Source organism: Rhinolophus sinicus, linkage group LG05, assembly GCF_036562045.2.
Source record: "Rhinolophus sinicus isolate RSC01 linkage group LG05, ASM3656204v1, whole genome shotgun sequence".
NCBI lineage: Eukaryota > Metazoa > Chordata > Mammalia > Chiroptera > Rhinolophidae > Rhinolophus > Rhinolophus sinicus.
The window spans coordinates 3,034,163-3,053,028 of NC_133755.1; positions in this window are offsets into that span (position 1 = coordinate 3,034,163).

The window sequence follows — 18,866 nt, forward strand, 5'->3', positions numbered from 1 at the left end:
AACGAGGTCCATGCTGCCCGGTGCACATCACACACGTTAAATGTCTACTGAATGAATTAATGGACCAAGGTCAGGAATCTGAGTGATGGCATGTGCTTCACAGAGAGGCCACGAACAGCATGAGGGTCAGAAGCCCAACTTTGTGTGGGACTAGCTGCAGGCGTGGGCCCGTGAAGGGCTGAGTCACGTAATGCATGAAATCTGAATGTGTCCTTCTGCTCTTATTTGCCCTGCTGTCTAAGTTTAGTTCTTTTCAGTGTAACCATAGATAAGCTGTTATGGTATTTGATTACTGGCTATTCAACCAATAAGTAAAATACTTGTTTTCAGCCATCTGCTATATGCTCAGTGCTCACTTAGCTACTGGTCAACTCAGGAAGTGGCATCTCAGTGGAAGATGGCAGCCTACAGGGATGCTTGGGTTCATGTGCTGGTGTCTTGGTCCTGAGCACCTGCTATAGGAAAATAGCACCGACTGAGCGGCTTATAAACCACAGACATTATTGCCCCCAGTTCTGGAAGCTGGACGTCCAAGCTCAAGGTGTCAGTAGGGTCACCTTCTGGTGGGGACTTTCTTCCTGGCTCACAGTAGGCCCTTTCTTGCTGTGTCGTCACATAGTGAAAGGTGCCAGGGAATTCTCGGGGCTCTTTCATTAGGACATGAACTGTATTCATGAGGCCAGCGGCCTCATCACCTCATCGCCTCCCAAACACCCCACCTCCTCACACCATCACATTGGAAGTTAGAACCTCGTGAATTTTGTGTGGCCCCTCAGTGCATAGCACTGGCCAAGTGCCATATCTTTATGTAATTCAGCCTCTTCCTCATTAAAAGTAATGTGACTACCCATCACACCTACGTTATAGTCTTGTTGTGAGGATTAAATGAGTTAATCTATGTAAAACACTTAGAAGAGTATCTCCAATAGATACTTAAACATTAATGATTAATATTAATAAATATTACTTTCATTATTATGAGGGTTACATGAAAAGCTACGCGTCCCACTTCTCCATGGGTCTACAAAGGACTCAGGTGGCTATAAAGTACACGTGTGACGTAACTGGAGCGTAACTGGTCATTGGTGTTGTTCTCCCAGAAGCATACCCTCCTGGAGCCAGGATCTGATGAAAGTGATTTATAAAGGAAGTCCTCTCAAGAAAAATCAGTATGTCTGGGAAGCAGGACCAGTGGGAGGTAGGGCACACCAAGCCCGTGAAAATGCTGAGGAGAGCCAGCAGGGCACCACCAACAGCGGTGGCCAGATTACCTTCCTTGGTGGTGTTTTGACAGCTTACCGTTCTGGGGAAGGTGAACAGTGTGTTGTAGTGGCCACCAGAGGAACCTCGGATTTCTGGCATCGCAGGGTAGCACTTAGGCTCTGCCGAGCCCTAAATGTTCCCAACAGGTTATTACAAATGAGTTAGGGGGAGGATTCACCAAAGAGCCTAAAATCTACTCAGAAATTGTATTTTGATGCTGAGTAGCATGTAAGATGAGGTCACTTCTGGGACACACACTCCATTCCTCATGTAAATACACATAAGATCATAACCAAGAATTAAAAAATGATGGTGCTTTGCATAATGGGGGTTGTTAGCATGATAGATGCTCTCAATAGGCTTGAACATGGGGAAAAACCAGTGCAGCAAAAACAGGACATCCAGAAGACTCAGAGCCTGGGCCCAAGCCCACCTTTAGGAAGGCTTTGGAAGGAAAAGACCTACATAGGGGTCCGGAAATGTAGATAATATGGAAATCAAGAGGTCAGAGGCAGCACCAGCTGCTGAAAACTGAGTTGAGAGTGCTGAGCTCAGCACAGATATCTGAGTAGGTCACTAGTCGGGTGTCTGTGACCGAGGAGCCAGCAATCGCGGCTCACTCTAACCACTGAGATCTGGGTCTGAGCTTAAGGTCAAGTTAGAAAATAAGGGGTGATTGTAAGAAGACGCACATACTGCATTTGGGGGCCTTGGGAGTGAGGAGATAGATGTACCTCATGGTAGGAAGAGGAGCAAAGTTAAACTTTTCATATAAACAATGAGGATTGTTAACTAATGTTTATTGGGCCAGGCTCACCAAACTCCCTGAGCTAAGGTTCTCTTTTTACCATAGACGTTGTATACTCTGCACAAATACGCGTCATACATATGCATGTATATGATTATATGCTATGTTATATATCCCATATATCAATATATATACAATAATAATTATATATTCTATATAATATAGGTAATATAGCTGCATACTCTACAGGAAAATATACATACTATGTTACGTATTTTATGTATATAGTTTTATATATATACACATACACACATATATATCTTTCTACATCTATAGCTATCTATATATAAATATTAAAAGCAAAATATTTTCTAAGCCAGAAACAAGAATAGCAAGCTCTCTCTTTGGACCTACCACGGGTGTTAACTAATTAGCTAGCATGTGTCAAGTGAAGGACAGAAGACAATCTAGAGAAGGCGAGTCTGGCAGAGGCAACAGCAGTAGACCCAACCACTGGCCAAGACAGATGCCCCGTGAACAGAGTCATACAGTGATGAAGAGTCTGCTTTTAGGAAAGAAACCAATGAAAGTTCTCATCCTGGGTCTGCCACTTTTAACTGTCTAATATTGGACAAGGGACTTAACCTGTGTTTGTCCTTATCTGTAAGATGAGGCTAAGAACACCACCCACTCCATACCATTGTTGAAAATTAAAAAATAGTTAGAAAAGTTGTATTAGTACAATGCCTAACACAAAGTAACTTTTTAATAAATACCAGCTATAATCATTGTTTTATTATCCATCTTTCACCTGAGACAAGAAATGTCTGCACCAGATTAAGATAACACAGTATTGGAATCATCCGACTGACCCCCCTTGCCTTGTTTCCGTTCTCAGTAAGACCATTTCTGATGTTGCTTCGGATGTAACTCAGCCTGCAGAAAATGAATTTACATTCACACTGAAGTGAACCTTCCAGTCGGTGTGACACAGATTTCCCATTAAAAATTAACATACTGACATCATGGTTCAGCCATTAAGAATTGAGTCAGCATCACTGAATCCCCCTGAGACAAATCAATTCTAGGTATAAACAAGACTGGATTTCTGATCAACCTCCCCCCACTCCCAAGCACAATGAGGTCATTGGGGTGACATCATTAGGCAAGGCCTCTGGAGGTCAGCCTGTGGTGTCAGTTCCCATGTCAACCCGTTGGAGGCACCCCAGGGGAGTCCTGTACACACTGTAGATGGAAAGGGGGACACTGGCCTGTTCCTTGGAATTTGTTAATCCTAATAAGGCCTGATACTGACGTCTTTGCTCATTGTCTTTTCCAAAAAACTACCTTGTATACCTATAGTGTATAACAGTCAGATGGCTATAGAAAGATATGCACCATATCTGAGCCCTAAAGGTTAGACAAGAACCACCACCAGACGGGACACATGCAGTCTGTTATGGGTTGAAGTGTGTCTCCCCTAATCATATGTGGACATCCCAACCCCCAGTAACTCAGAATGTAATCTCATTTGAAAATAGGGCCATAGTGGATGTAATTAATTAGGATGAGGTCATAATGGAACAGGGTGGACCTTTAATCCACTATGACTGGTGATCTTATCAGAAGGGGACAGAGACACACAGAGAAGGTATGTGAAGACACCGATACATGGAGGGAAGGTGGCCGTGGGAAACAGAGGCTGAGATGGGAGGGTGCAGCTGCAGGGAATACCACGGATTGCTCTAAACACTGGAGCTGGGAGAGGCAAAAAGGGACTCTCCCTGTACATTGACCTATAGGGAGATGGCCCTGCTGACACTGTGATTTTGGACTTACTGACTCCAAAACTGTAAGACCATAAATGTCTGTTGTTTCAAGTCACCCAGTTTGTGGTACTTTGTTACAACATCCCTAGGGAATTATGACACAGCCACGCCCACCACCAGCAGTCATTAGAATCCTTTGGGCCACACAGATCCTAGATTTGTTTAAGGCACTATTGTACGCTAAGCATGTGTTTGACACAAGGTTGGAATAAGGCATTAAAAACAAACAAGTAAGAGTATTTTGTGAGACTCTCGGTGATGTGTGCTATGTGAAATGCTTATTTCCAGCATTAGTACATGAGCTCAGATTAACTCACTGGATTTCCCTGCTAACATGAAGACGCATGGCATGATTTAATTAGTCAATCTCTTGCAAATGAGTGGTTTAGAAGAGAATGGCTTTAGCAAGAGATCCTTGTAGGCTTTTTATCCCGCATTGATTCTGCTCTGGTAAGCGCATGCAATTCCACAGCAAGATAAAGAAGCATGTGTGAAGACGCATCACTTTATACTGTGGACAGCAGATTACACACTGCGGTAGATGTTGAATGCCAGCCCGATTTTTAAAGGTGCAAGCGTTCCTCCAAATTATTTGTTATTTTGGGGAACTTGATCCGCACAACAGTGAGAAATTTATTATGTAAACTGATATGGTGTTAGAAAAACGAGATCTATTGATTATTCTCTGATCAAACACTGCACCATGTAGAACTCTTTATTCAGACATTCAGCTTGAATGGGTGGGTTATTAGCGAGGGCTAGACTAGCTGGTCCCAGGGAAGCATTTATAGTGGGGGCGGTACAGTTGTCAAAGAAAGGGTGCCATAAATGTGCCCAATAGCTCTTCAAACAGGCCCTATTCTATACGGGTGGTGGAGCGTTTCAGTTGCAGAGGCAACCTGTTATCACCACCGCTCTCGTTGTGTACATTCCGTGGCAAGACAAGCCCAAGGCTATTGGCAGAGCTGGTCATTTTTTAGACACGATTACCGCTGCTTCTGGATTAGGTAAACTGCGAGCAGCTAGAAGCGGAGCTTCCAGCCTGAGAGCGCGTGCATTTGCCAAAGGAGTGGTTTTGAAAATTGGCCTTTCTCTGCTGAGACATGTTTTTCTGCACTCTAAGAAACCTCTGGCAGAAAAGAAAAATGTGGCAGGGCACAGGACGCAAAGTGAACAGAGTACATCCTATTAAAAAAAAGAAAGAAGAAGTATTTCCTCTGTGAAATGAAGACTGGTCAATTACAGGCCACACCGAAAGACCACCACTCTCTCCGGTGGCTCATGATGAGCATCCCCGGATATTGAATCAGAACTCTGTGGACTCTATTAGCAGTGGCCCCCACTCAGCCTAAGAGAATTCTGGGAGTAACTAGGAAGCCAGGTAAGCGAGGAGGCCTCCTGGAGGTATTTGACACAGAGGCGTGAAGGCACCTTCCTGAACTCAGGCAGATTGTTGGTCAAATACCCTCCTTCTAATCTCCAATTTCTTGGCTGAAGATAATTGCAAACTAAGGGTCATTTAATATGTGAGCGCCAATAATAATAACACAAATAATAAAACCTGTAGGTTTAAGAGGGGTTACACTCCTCCGCATCTTGCCTCCACTTCACCTCCCCCATATGTGCCGTCCTCTCCATTTTCGCAGTTACATCTGTAGTTTACATCTTCATGACTCTTACCAAGAATTTTTCGGTAGCACCTTTTTTTACCACCCTCCTATCTTCTCTTCAAGTCCTCTTATATGTCGCTGATATTTACCTCCTGAAAATAATACCATCAACCATGTAACTTGCATATACAAATATCTTAAATTTATCCCAAGTTGACCACAGATAAAGTCTAACTTTGTATCTGAAGGTGGAGATTGGTTTTCATGTAGACTCTGGGCTTCTCCTTCTATAGGCTTTGCCCCTTTCACATAAAATTCCTCATTTTTCCCATCTGTGTATGTTTGAATCCCCTCTCCAGCCCCAAAAAGTTTTGTTTTAAGCTGCTAAATTTTGTAGTAACTCGCTACATGACTATCGATAAATAATACACATGCAGGCTTGTCTTTTAAGAGATTTTCACTGTCCCTCTGGTAATACTTTAAGTTTATATTAATGCAACTTCCATGCACAGTTACAAATGATACCCTATTGTTCTTAAGAAGCAATCGGCAACATAATTTTTTGTTATCATGTATCAGGTACATGACCATAGAAAATCATTAAAATATGTGGGTCTCAGTTCTCCCATCTGCAAAGTCCAGTTTGGGGATTGATTCTTGAGCTCTTTCTCCTTTGTAACTCTCACATATTGCAATCCAATGTGTTTCTAATAGTGCCAAGTGCAAAGGGAGCCATCCAAAAAAGTCAAATTTTTGAAATCTCAATCAGTGGGTATTTATTGAGCAACTACTGTGTGCTCAGAATTTTGCCACGAGCAATAGATCTCCAAACTTCCTCTGTATCATAGATGACTTTGCTGAAGCTATTGATTTTTTATTTTACATTTCCCCATATGTCCTCCATTTCTACAGCTATTTTTAAACTGATAATACTTTAAATAAAAGCAGTTTCAAGAAAAATAAAGCGTTCATCCAAACGCTGTACGTCTGTTACTATTGATTGTTAGTGGCTGCTGAAGAGTAGCTGGAAACGCGAATTTTGAGAAAGGTCACCGGCAGAACCAACTTCGGGCAAGCAACCTGTGAAATCTCAATTTAACGGCCTTCTGTGTTTGAAGGGGCCCACATTTTCATTTTCCACAAGGCTCCACAAACCACAGCCAGCTCTGCCTTTAAGCGATTCTGTATGGCCTTCTTTCCTTCCCCTGCTGGCAAGATGTAGAGAGGAGGGGGTTGTTCTAGGCTGTTTCCCAGAAGCAGACCCGAAAACAAGAGCTTGTGTGCGAGTGATTTATTAGGGAAGTGTTCCGAGGAGAAACAGGTAAGGGATGGGAGAGCCAGGACAGCCATGACTGGGAGAGTGCTACTGGCATCTAGTGGGTGGAGGCCAGGGGTGCTGCTAAACATGCTGCAGTGCACAGGGTGGCCTAGACAACCGAGCAGGAGCTGATCCAAAATGTCCGCAGGGCCAATGTTGAGAAACCCTGTTAGACATGGATAAACTAGAAAGGAATCATCTGGAGACACAAGGGAGCCTGGTCACCGGAAGAGAGTTGGGAAGGTTGGGGACAATCTCTGGGAAATTCTTTGAGCACTGTCTGATAATAGTTCTCAGTTACAGACTTGCCAAACTGAGTGTGCAAAAAATTGAGGTGTGTTTTCAGTACTTTATTACTGAAAACAAAGTACTATGTTTGCAGACTTAATGGTCTCTCATTTATCATATCATGCGCGCTGATTTGGATTCAGCTATTTTTTTTTTTTAAGTGGGGGTGAAGGAGTAGAGCTAGCTTTCATAGTACAGTCATTGGATTCGGAAGTGTCACAGCCATATGGTATCATCTATTCTGTGACAACCATTGTTTTACAACATTAATTTATAGTCTCATTTCCCATCACAATTTTAAAGATGTTCTTTCTCTGTTATTCAAAATCAAATTTCACCAACAAATATTGAGTAATTCTACACATAAGCTCTGGGATTATAAACCTGAATATAACATAGAAATTTGAACCTATAAAGGAGTTAAATGTATTGAAATCCCTGAGTAACTAGAAGAAGCACTGTTATGGATGGATAAAGGATTGCTAAGTGAAATGATGCTTCATGGGAGAGAGACGCCATGCAGATGAGATGATTTTATGGAAGAAGGGAAAATGGAGATAAATCCAAACATATCTAGGATTCCATTAGGGTAGAGGTGGTAAACAAGACATTCTTGGTAAAGAAAAAACCTAGTCAAAGGCTTGAGGATGGGAAATATAGTCTTACAGTCTGCAAATTATCCAAGTTATCTAGCAGATAAACGCTGAAGAATCTACAGGGCAAATGTTGGAATATGCATAGGGGCCTCGCTCTTTCCTGAGTTTTAAAAATTATTTCTCTTTAATATCACAATAATTCTGTTAACACCTTCGTTGTGATATTCTACAGTTTTCCCTGTCCGTTGAAACTTGCAAAACATTTTCTTTTAATTTATTTTAATTATCGGGGAACAGTGTTTCTCCAGGGCCCATCAGCTCCAAGTTGTTGGCCTCCAGTTGAGTTGTGGAGGGCGCAGCTCAGCTCCAGGTCCAGTCGCCATTTTCAATTTTGGTTGCAGGGGGCACAGCCCACCATCCCATGGTGTGAACTGAACCAGCAATCCTGTTGTTCAGAGCTCACGCTCTTACCACTGGGCCATCCGGCTGCCCCAAAACTTGCAAAACATTTGGGTTTCATCAGCTCATTGAACTTTACCACAAATGAATCAAATTTAGCGAATGGTTACCATCTCTTCCGGTGGCAGCAGGAGGGGAGTTAGAAAATTAGAAGCACAGGAGGGACTCACAAGGCATTAATCATAGTATTTCTTGGCAAGTTGCTTGTCACATCAAGAGGCGTTGGCAAAAGCCCAGGAGACAATGAATATGCAACATTTAACTTTTTTCATTCAAGTGACGTGATCCTTTAGATGTGTCATCTGACACTCAGTATTACAGATCCAGGAAAGCATGTCTCTGTCTCTCCCTCACCCCCCCCCCCCATCTTTCTCTTTCCCCAAAATTTGCAGTCAAATGAATCGGTTGAGGGTTCTGTAAAAATGCTCATAACTGAATCATGGAAGTAGTAATAAAAATTCCAAAGATTATTATCAGATAATCCCACTCTTTCCCTGGCTGGCCTGGGGACTGTTCTTGACATTTTGTGACTTTGGCTTTGGATATTTTATTTGTGTTCTCTGGATTTAGTTGAACCTGATGTTAACACTTTTAAAGGAGTAATCTTAAGGGGATATAGAATTTTTCTTGAATCATTACGAACCTACTGATTTTTGTCTTTGGATAATTACTAAAAATAATTAAAATTAAAAAAAATAATAATGCATCCTTTGAGTAGTCTACACCTAAGCCAAAGTGATAAAAATTCAGGAGATTTCCATGAGTGTATTTTGAAATAATACAAAATAAGTTACTTTCTGGTCATGACCTTCCATGAACAGCCAATGAGAGCGTTATGGGGGTGGGGGGACTCTATGTAGCTATGTAAAATTTAAATTATGCCCTTATGGAGGAAAATGATGGGAAATATAAATTTATATACTTCCTACTATATATAAAGTATTGTGTTTAGAACTGTTAAACATTTTACCTCGTTTATTCACGTTTTATAGATAAGTAGATTGAGGCTCATAAAGTTATAACGCTTTTCCCACATTATCAGAAAAAAAGAATTGTTGAACAGAAAGCAAAACCAGGTCTTCTGGCTCCTATCCTTCCAGATCTATTCTACTTCCATCATTTCATGTATATGTAAGATATGGAAAGAGATACACAATTACCTTGGTGGTTTGTACGAAGGAGAGATAATTTGGCTTCTATCAGGAACTAGTAAAAATACTCTGTCTGCTAGTCAAACAGGTATTGCCTTATTTTGTGAAAATGCAAGGATTCTGCTGGGGATATTTCTCATGGGACATTCTCATCTCAAAAATGGAGTCTGAAATGAATAAAATTATCAAAGTGCTGGCGGAGGAGGGGAGAGATGATCCAGCGATTTTATCTGTTAATAATAACACTAGATAACTAGAAACTTTATATATGCTTGTGAATACTCTTCATTTCATAAAAGCAGTTCCATCCAAAGGGAAGAAAAAACCAGATATTTCTTCAATTCTAACCTTGAGCTCAGCATTTTGTGTTTAGCATCACCTTTCAGTCCCACGACAACCCTAAGAGTTATTATAACTCCTATTTTGTAAGTGTAAGTGTCCACGAATATTTTGAAATAGTGAAAAGCTTGGTCACGTAACTGTGTTTCATTTCAGGATGCATGACCTTTCTCCAACATTGCATTGCTAGGAAGGGTTATTTCTGGGGGGTGAGGAGCCCAACACGGGTACATTGACCAATAAATAGACAATCTCATGCTACGAACTGCCACTCTCTGACTCAGGTTACTTACTCAGTTAAACCACCCGAGTTTCTGTCTGAGCTCTAATAAGGTTGAACTAAATCCATTGGTATTAATAGTAATCGTACACGTAATTGGTCATTATTATTTTTTAGATCTGTTTACCGTGCTCTCACTTATCTTCATAATGACCCATTGATAATCGTTATTGCTGTTCTTCTCCTTATTTTTCAGATGATGACTAGGAAAGGCATAGAATCGACATGAACTCCTCAAGGTCCCACAGACATTAAATGGTAAAATTTAGATGCTTAGATGTCAAATTTTGAACTTCTCCCAATGTTATTCTGACTTTCAAAACTGGAAGCAGTGTTTTTTGTGGGCCATGCCTGGACAGGTGGTGAGCTTATGTCCGTGGTATGTTAAAAAAGTTGAGGATAAAAGCATATGATCAGAGGTTTAGCGTCTTGAAAGCCAAAGAACGTGGGTGCATCCGTGTTTTCTATACAGAGGTACAAAGCAGCCCCGAGGAGGGCAATCCAAGATGTAACCAGCCCTGTGTGAGTGAAATGGGTGTTAATACAAGTTCTCAAAGATGTGGAAGCTGAGGTTTGGCAGACGGAGACATTCCCAACGTGTGAAGCTGGTCATTAACACAACGAACGATGCGCTGTGGCTGGCTCTCGCTGTGCCTTTCACGTGCCATTAATAAAAGGAAGTGTAGTGAGTCATTTAAAATGTGAGCATCAACATAAAATAAATTGTCCTTAAATGCTGGCTCCTCCATTTAATAGCTCTGTGACCTTGGGCCATTTTCTTAACATCTCTGTGCTTCAATTTCATCATGTTAAAGAATGAAGATCAGATTTCACCCATCTCAGAGATTGGCCATGAGAATTAAATGGGGCCGTACATATGAAGCGCTTTAAACAACCCCTGACACAGAGTCAGGTCAAGAAATGTTAGCTATTATTGTTTAACTTAACATAGCCTCGATTTCTCTATCTGTAAAATGGGAATTGATTTACTATTCTCACAAGGTCTTAATAAGAAATACCTGAGGAATAAATATAAAAGGGCATCGCATAATAGGCACAGAATGCTTGCTCTGGGTATGGTCGCTACACATTTCTAAATGCCATTAAAATAAAAAGGAGAGGAAGAGGCAGGGCAAGCATTCTTTCAGTCAGCACTTGCCAGATGCCTTTCACACAGCAGGTATGTTTTGTACAGAAGCCGCTAAGACAAATAATACGCAGATTCTGGTCCCCAAGCACTCACAAGAGGGTAAGGTGCACAGATGTGCAGAGAAACGCTTCTCAAATGCAATGATCACTTTCACGGAGGTGAGAAGGGAAGAGAAGAGAAGAGAAGAGAAGAGAAGAGAAGAGAAGAGAAGAGAAGAGAAGAGAAGAGAAGAGAAGAGAAGAGAAGAGAAGAGAAGAGAAGAGAAGAGAAGAGAAGAGAAGAGAAGAGAAGAGAAGAGAAGAGACCTTGCCTGGAAGCCTTCTAGCATCAGTTTTCACTAATTAGCAGTAGGAATATCTGATGGCCAAAACCATGAGTAAATGGCTCAGGATTTTATCCCAGTGTCCATCCCATACCCAAACCAGGTGGCATAACCTGTGCTGGGGACTCTAGGGATGAGACGCTCCACTCCAAGCCTAGCCTTCCTCAACCTACCCAGTTGCTACATGCTGTGGGGACAGAGCCCCACAGAGCAGTTTCCAGGCTCTCGGCCTCACATGGAAAGGTGCTGGCTCAGGTAGTAGATGGCCTTCAGCTGTGGCTAGTTGGCCGTCAGCTGTAACCAGTTAGCCATTAGCCACTAATATAACTGCCATGGCTACGCTAGGGGCTTGGTTGGTTGGTTGGTTGCCAGAGAAGCGGACTGCAGATTGCACTTAGCAAGTGAGGTTGGTTGGCAGAGAAGCAGACGGCAGGTTGCGGATCATGTGGCTCCTGCTTCCTGTGTCTCCAACCCAGCCGCCAGCGAGAATATAGTGGTATGACTCCCCTATCTATGGCTCCGTGGGTGTTCCTTTTTGGCCTCACCATATCCTGCGTTCTTGTGTGGAGAATGGGAGCTGAGACGCTGCCTGACACCCTGCATGACACATGGCGCAGCGAGCAGGGTGTGGTGCAGGCCAGAGTTTTCAAAGGGGTAATGGAGCAGTTTATACATATGAAAGCTCAGTTTCGCGAGCAGGGTACGGTGTCGGCCAAAGCTCCCCAAAGGGCAGTGGAGCAGTTTGTGTGTATGAACACACAGTCTCAGGAAACCTGTGAGGAGCAGCACCAGGAGAAGGAAACGCGATCTGCCTGGGAGAAATGTGACCCCTCAGTGCATTGGTGGTCCTCTCAAGCCTCCGGATGGCACGCCGCCTTATTGGCCAAAGCTAGCGTCATCTTCCTTTTGGTGATCTGCTGCTGCCGCGGGCTCCTAGAGTTGTGGACATTTTATACTGAGGCCTCCACCCAATCGGACGCCTGGTATGGTGAGCAGGATTCCAGTCAGGTAGGTATGGTGTCTGGCTCTGGGCAGGACGACATGTGATGCACACACAGTGTGTGGTACCCGCTAGCCACTATTCTCGGGAGCTGGACCCCCATGGAGGGCTGGGAGGATGTGGACAGTTCTCCAACCAGCATAGGATGGAGAAAGTGAAGGTTGTTGAAGCCATGTGGGCTGGGAAGTGCTTGCTGGGGTGACCAAAATGCGGGACTTGTGGTCCCATGGGGAGACGCTTGCTGAGTCCTCAGTGGAGGATGCGGGTGAGGTCAAGGTCGTCCCTCACCCCCAGGTTGGGGAGGACTTGGAGCCCTCGCCCTGCGGAGAGGGCACACATTGTGAGGCCAACGCACAGCCCTGGAGAATGACTGTGGACTATGGGGAACTGCCTTCCATCCCTGATTTGATGGACTGCTTGACTGTTTGCTTGGAAACGTACCACCATGTAGTGGAACTGGCGGATGTTTACTTCCTGTATCTCGCCCGGCCCCCAGCGAGACTGGTGCAGAAAGAACCCTTGATGGGGTACAGGCGGATGTTTACTTCCTGTGTCTTGACCAGCCGCCATTGAGAATATGTGAGAACCCTGGCTGTACCCAGGAAGACTGGTAGTACCCTGAGAACCCTGGCTGTGCCCAGGAGGTCTGACTGCGCCCAGAAAATAGGTGGACATTGAGGGTAACCCCCTGGGACATTATTTGAACTGGACTAAAACTTTCTCTTATGAGCTGGGTTCCTGACACAGGGCCCCTCGTGGAAGAAGCTTGTCTCATAGATTGTGAGGCGAGAACCTGGGGGTGTGGAGTGTGAGGATAGGATCCCAGAGAGCAGTTTCCAGGCTCTCGGCCTCACGTGGAAAAGTGCTGGCTCAAGTAGTAGATGGCCATCAACTGTGACCAGTTGGCTGTCAGCTGTAAACCAATTAGCCATTGGCCACTAATATAACTGCCATGGCTATGTTAGGGGGTTATTTGGTGGGTTGGTTGGTTGGTTGGTTGGTTGGTTGCCAAACAAGCGGACTGCGGATTGCAGCTAGCAAGTGAGGTTTGTTGGCAGAGAAGCAGACGGCAGGTTGTGGATCGTGTGGCTCCTGCTTCCTGTGTCTCCAACCCAGCCGCCAGTGAGAATATAGTGGTGTGACTCCCCTACCTATGGCTCTGTGGGTGTTCCTTTTTGGCCTCACCATGTCCTGCGTTCTGATGTGGGGAGTGGGAGCTGAGACCCTGCATGACACCCTGCATGACAACGCTTTCATCCAGATTTAGCTCCACTGTGTTTGCCCCTGGAAACACAGGTGAATCTTCGTCATCTTTTGCGTCATCTGTCTCCCTCTAAGTGAGCCCTGAGAGAGAAGGAGCCACTGGCAGGACAGGCCGGCAGCATGGCTGGAACTTACAGGGAGATGCAGAGTGATGGGTGGGAGACGAGAATGGAGCCTGAATTCCAGGACTTCTCATCTCTCCAGAACCACTGTCAGCCTCCTTGCTCCTGCACTGGCTGCCGGGGACGCTGCCTGTCAGGACTGCAGCAGCAGGACGCCAAGCTCTCTGGCCTCCCGTGGGGTTCAGGTGACGGGAGCGCTAGCTGGGGAGTGGAGGGGAGGGAGGGCTTAGCTTCATCCCCTCCAGGTGGTCTCGCGGTGGCTGTTTCCCCGACTGGAGGTCCTGGGTCCTGTCAGAGACTCTGTTCTCCAACTGTCCGTGTCCTCGTGTCCTCGCAGGCGCTGGCAGCTGCACTTCCTCTCATGCTAGTCCTTCAGGTTAGAAGTGGGAAAGCTCAGCTGATAGAAACCTCCATACTTCACACCCCACCAAACCTCGGTGGTTAGTGCCCTGTAATAAACTTTATAGACTCGCCTATTTGAGGTATGTTTCACGTTGGAACCCTCACTGCTAGAGAGCAACAGATGAGAACTTACCTGCCCAGCTCAGAGAGTTGTTTGATTTTCACTTTCTCCTTCACAAGTTCAGATGTATCTTCTCAACTCTGTGACCCTGGACAAACATGTGTCCACCTACAGCCTCGATTTCCTCATGTCCGAAGTGGAATTAATCACTTGGGTTCTTAGGGGCGTCGAATGCGAAAATACACGTGAAATACTTACAATGGCCTTGGAAACAGCAGATAATGGACACAATCAGCTTTAAAAAGATACAATTTTGAAGCTACTCATTCTTTTCACTCTTGTAATAAATGAAAATATGTGTCATTTTGTGCTCTGACTGGGAGTTTATAGCAAAATAGTAAAAGTCAAAGATGAAGGGGAGTTTTTTAGTTTTTATTTTCCTAAAACAAACCATCTAAGAATCATTCCGTGTGAGTAACCAGAGCCTTTCAAACATGGCTCCACCCATGGATTCTGGAAACAACAGAAGAGCCATTCTGTTCAAAGGTTCCTCTGAATTGCACCCTTCCCGCAGGTTTTATGAGAGATTATACAGCTCTGTGAAGAGCTTGATCAAACATGACAACAGGCCCACAGATAACATCATTGTCAGTTTACTCAATTGAGTTATCTGGAGAAATATGGGATTTAATTAGAGTCTATTCTCCATCCTGTTAAAAGTGAGCAGAGAGGAGGAGGCACGCCAGCCGAGCCAGAACAAAGAGACCATGCTTGGAGCAGCCATGACTTTCACCCTTCCCAAGGCCAAGTCCTTAGAAGTTGTTAGGACGCTGCTGTCTGAGGCAGGGAAGAAAAAGGCAGGGCCTCCTTTCTGTGAAAGGCAAGGCCTCCCTGTCCAATTACTCTGAAGCCACCCGGAATAAAACTAAAGACCACTGTGGTTTTGAAAACAGGAGGCCTAGTAGGTGTCTGTGTGAGCAATAAAGGTACAGAGAACGTTCGCTTGGAAAGGAAGCTATGTGTAGAGGAGAGAATGTTGATTTCCACATCTCCTGTTCGCCCTGAGTCTGATTGACTTGAGAGCAGAGGCTGGATTTGCTGATAGCTTCAGGGCACAGCGCACGGTGCCACTGGGCCCAGCAGATGTTAATGACAAATGAACAAAACCTTGCCTTTCTTTGTTTTTTAAGATAATTTCTGAATCTGATTCAGAATGGTGAATTTTCTGTATTTCTTAGAAAGTTTACTACCAGCACTGGTCCATGAAAGTAGGACCTGAATATTTTGATATAATGCTAAAATCAGGCTCTTTTATGAGCTATTTTCTTGGGGTGTTCAATCAATTACCATTCCTTTTGTTTGTTTGTTTTCTGGATAATTTAAAAGCCTTATTCTTGCTAAGGAGACAAAAAGACAGTAACGAGGTGGGTGGAGTGGGGTGAGGCGAGTGTGGGAGAACTAGAAACCGTGGCATTTTGATGTGTAACTTTCACTATTTCTCAGAGAAGCTGCTGCCATCTTTTCCTGTCCTTTGTCCCTTCATTCGTTTTAAGATGTGTGTGTGACAAATGCTCATCCCTGTCCATATGTAGCAGCACCCACCCTGTGTGTGGGGTGCTTTTCTGGATGAGCATCTGACTCCCCTTCCAGTAGCACAAACTGGCACCAGACCCGGAAATGGCCATTCTATTTACTGGGAGCAGGATGGTGTTTGGTTTCCATTATGAGTCTAGTTTTCTCTCTGTTCCCCACTATGTGGCAGGCATGTGGTCTTCACGTCTTGTTAAAGCTTTACATTAAGGGCTGTTTGCTTCTTGTGTTCATCAGACAATTCTGCACAAACCAGAGTCATTCTTCATGAAATGGCAGCCTTGCAAAACACTTCCCTGGTCTCCCTGAGGCAGGTGTGCAGTTTGGAGGGTCCTACCTGAGGGCGGGGAGCAAGTCGTCTAGGCCCAAATGTCACAGTTCTTCACGTTCATCATCCTGTTTTGCTGATGGAGTTTTCATTCCCACTTTGCAGCTCCCTTCACAGACAGCTATGGGAAAAGCCATCAGGACAGGAATGGGAAGGGCAGCAGGCACTGGTGATCCAGCCGCTGGAACATCAGGTGACGTCGGGAGCTACCCTGCCCAGAGTGTGACTCAATATTCCTTATGATGGAGGGTATTATTCCAGGGTTATCGATACACAACAGCATTCTCTTACATGGAAATTCCCAAGAATGGATCCCATTGCTTACAGCTCCCTCAGATGTTTTTGACAATGAAGAGTGGCTGTTGAGGAGAGCCTGGCATTTAATGAGCAAGTGCCACACTCACTGTATAAGGGATTCCATCCGTGTGGCTGAAGTCACAGCTTGAGGAGGGTCACGCCAGCCTGCGGTGAATATGCTTGGCCTCCGGTGTGGCCACAGGCCACTGGGGCACACACTCCATTCTGCTCCACGGAGCTTCCCCCCTGAACTGGTTTTGTTCGGGTTACAGGGTAATTGTCTGTGTATTTTGTTAAGTTTTATAGAAGCTATTTTTGTGAGGGTTTTTTCAGTAGTTTACTCCTCCATACTGGTAGCAGAAACCACCAAACTAGTTAATGAAAAGGACAGACAGACTAATAAACTAACAAATAATTGATGCAAACACAACCCTTTCAAACATCACTAAGGATAAAACTGACATCAGCCACAGCCACCCTCCTCCCCTGTGCACGTCTCTGAGTACAACCGTCCACATCGTAAAGCTGCTTTCATTGCAGCCTCCCCGGAGATGCCGGGTCGGGCAGGCCCCTCCCTCCAGTTAAGACGTGTGGGCACCACTTACCCTGCCACTCAGAGCGGAGGCCCAGCAGCCATTCGGAGCTTTCACCTCTAAGATCACAACCGTCACAGAGCAGAGAAGGAAGCTCTGCAATGTCATGTCCACACCCTTTCATGGCTCAAACCCTAGTTGGAAAAAGGGAACGGAGATAAGTGAGGTTACAGAGGATTTCTCCTGAAGAGGGGAGAGATTCTGCTGCGTAGTGAAGAGGAAAGTCATTCTATGGTTCTGGGAGACACAACTCAAGTGTGACTTTTGGAGAAGGCCGTGCCTTTAAACTTTTAATACCACAATTCTCAGTTGGGCTTGTCTTGTGTTTCTTCATGATAATATTCAGCGTATGCAGTCTCGCAGTAGCACAAAATAGGTGATGCTGTGTTCTTCTCAGAGTATTAAATCTGGAAGCAGACCATGCCCACATGTTTGATTTCCAGGTCAAAGGATGTCTGATATTGCCAGCAGTATAGTTTATAAATCTATTGTGCAACTAATAAACCAACCTGTGTGGAGATACTTTAAGATCATGCAAATACTCTGTTCTCCTCAAAATATCCCCCTTGATTTAAATCAATTGATGATTCTTTCATGAATCAACATTTCCTGTGATGTTAGAAAAATGATGACTCTTCCAACGGCAGCAGTCTTTTCACATTTGCTCGTTGGCATTGAAAGTTCTTGTAGAAGCAAGAGGCCCCCTCTTAGCCCCAGTTACTTACTTATTATTGGTATTGACTCGTGGATTTACAACGACTTGTGTGTCATCATTTTGATGACCTTCAGTGGCTCCTGGGTCTTTGTGACATGTCCGCATCTTTCTTTCGAGCACATCCTTGCTTTCCGGTAGAAAGGGATATTCTAGGCTCATAATGTCTATTCCACCCTCACCGTGAAATCACCACAAAATGAAGATTTTGTGAAAACATCCTCTGCATGGGTTTTCCTGGAACTTTATTACCAAAATGGCCTGCGTTATGTGAGACTGAAGATCGTTAGATCTAGGATCCTGTTTGTGGGTTTGGGTTAGTCCTACCCGGTTTCCCGAAAATAAGACCTAGCTGAGCAATCAGCTCTAATGCGTCTTTTGAAGCAAAAATTAATATAAGACCCAGTATTTTGTATTGTATTGTATTGTATTGTATTGTATTGTATTGTATTGTATTGTATTGTATTGTATTGTATAAAAGACCTAGTCTTATATTATAGTAAAATAAGACCAGGTCTTATATTAATTTTTGCTCCAAAAGATGCATAAGAGCTAATTGTTCGGCTGGGTCTTATTTTCGGGGAAACACGGTAGCTTTCAGAAAATGGAATTACCTAACCTTCCTCTGACGAGTTCCTGTGTGCTCAAACATACCTGTATGATTCCAGTAAGAACACGGTCAAGTTTCTGTCCGTGCCATTGCGTAAAATTTAAGGAAATAACGAAAAATACTCGACTCCCAAGATTTGAAGGACGTGATCCTTAAAAATCAGACACATTATTTGAAGTTTAATGCAGACACACACTGTATCTGCCTGTGGAGATTAAGCCTGTGGGGAGGGGGCTTGGGGGGGCAGGCTCTGGTCAGAGGAGAGGACCACTGGGCGTGGTTTGCCATCGTTCTGGCTTTCATCTTCCTTTAGGATTCAAAGGTCTCTGGAAAGCCACAGGAGCTCAACGCTTTCTCATTAGTGGAAAAGCCTGCGCTTCAGTCTGAGGCTTGTCTCTTGGCAAAACCAGCAGATGTGTTATGTAGACTGTACAGCAAAGGGAAAGGAATGGCCACATGACATAGGTGGCAGCTCCACTCCTGGCCCCACTCGGAGAGCATGTGATGGTGCGTGAAGGGCCCCTGACTCAGTCAA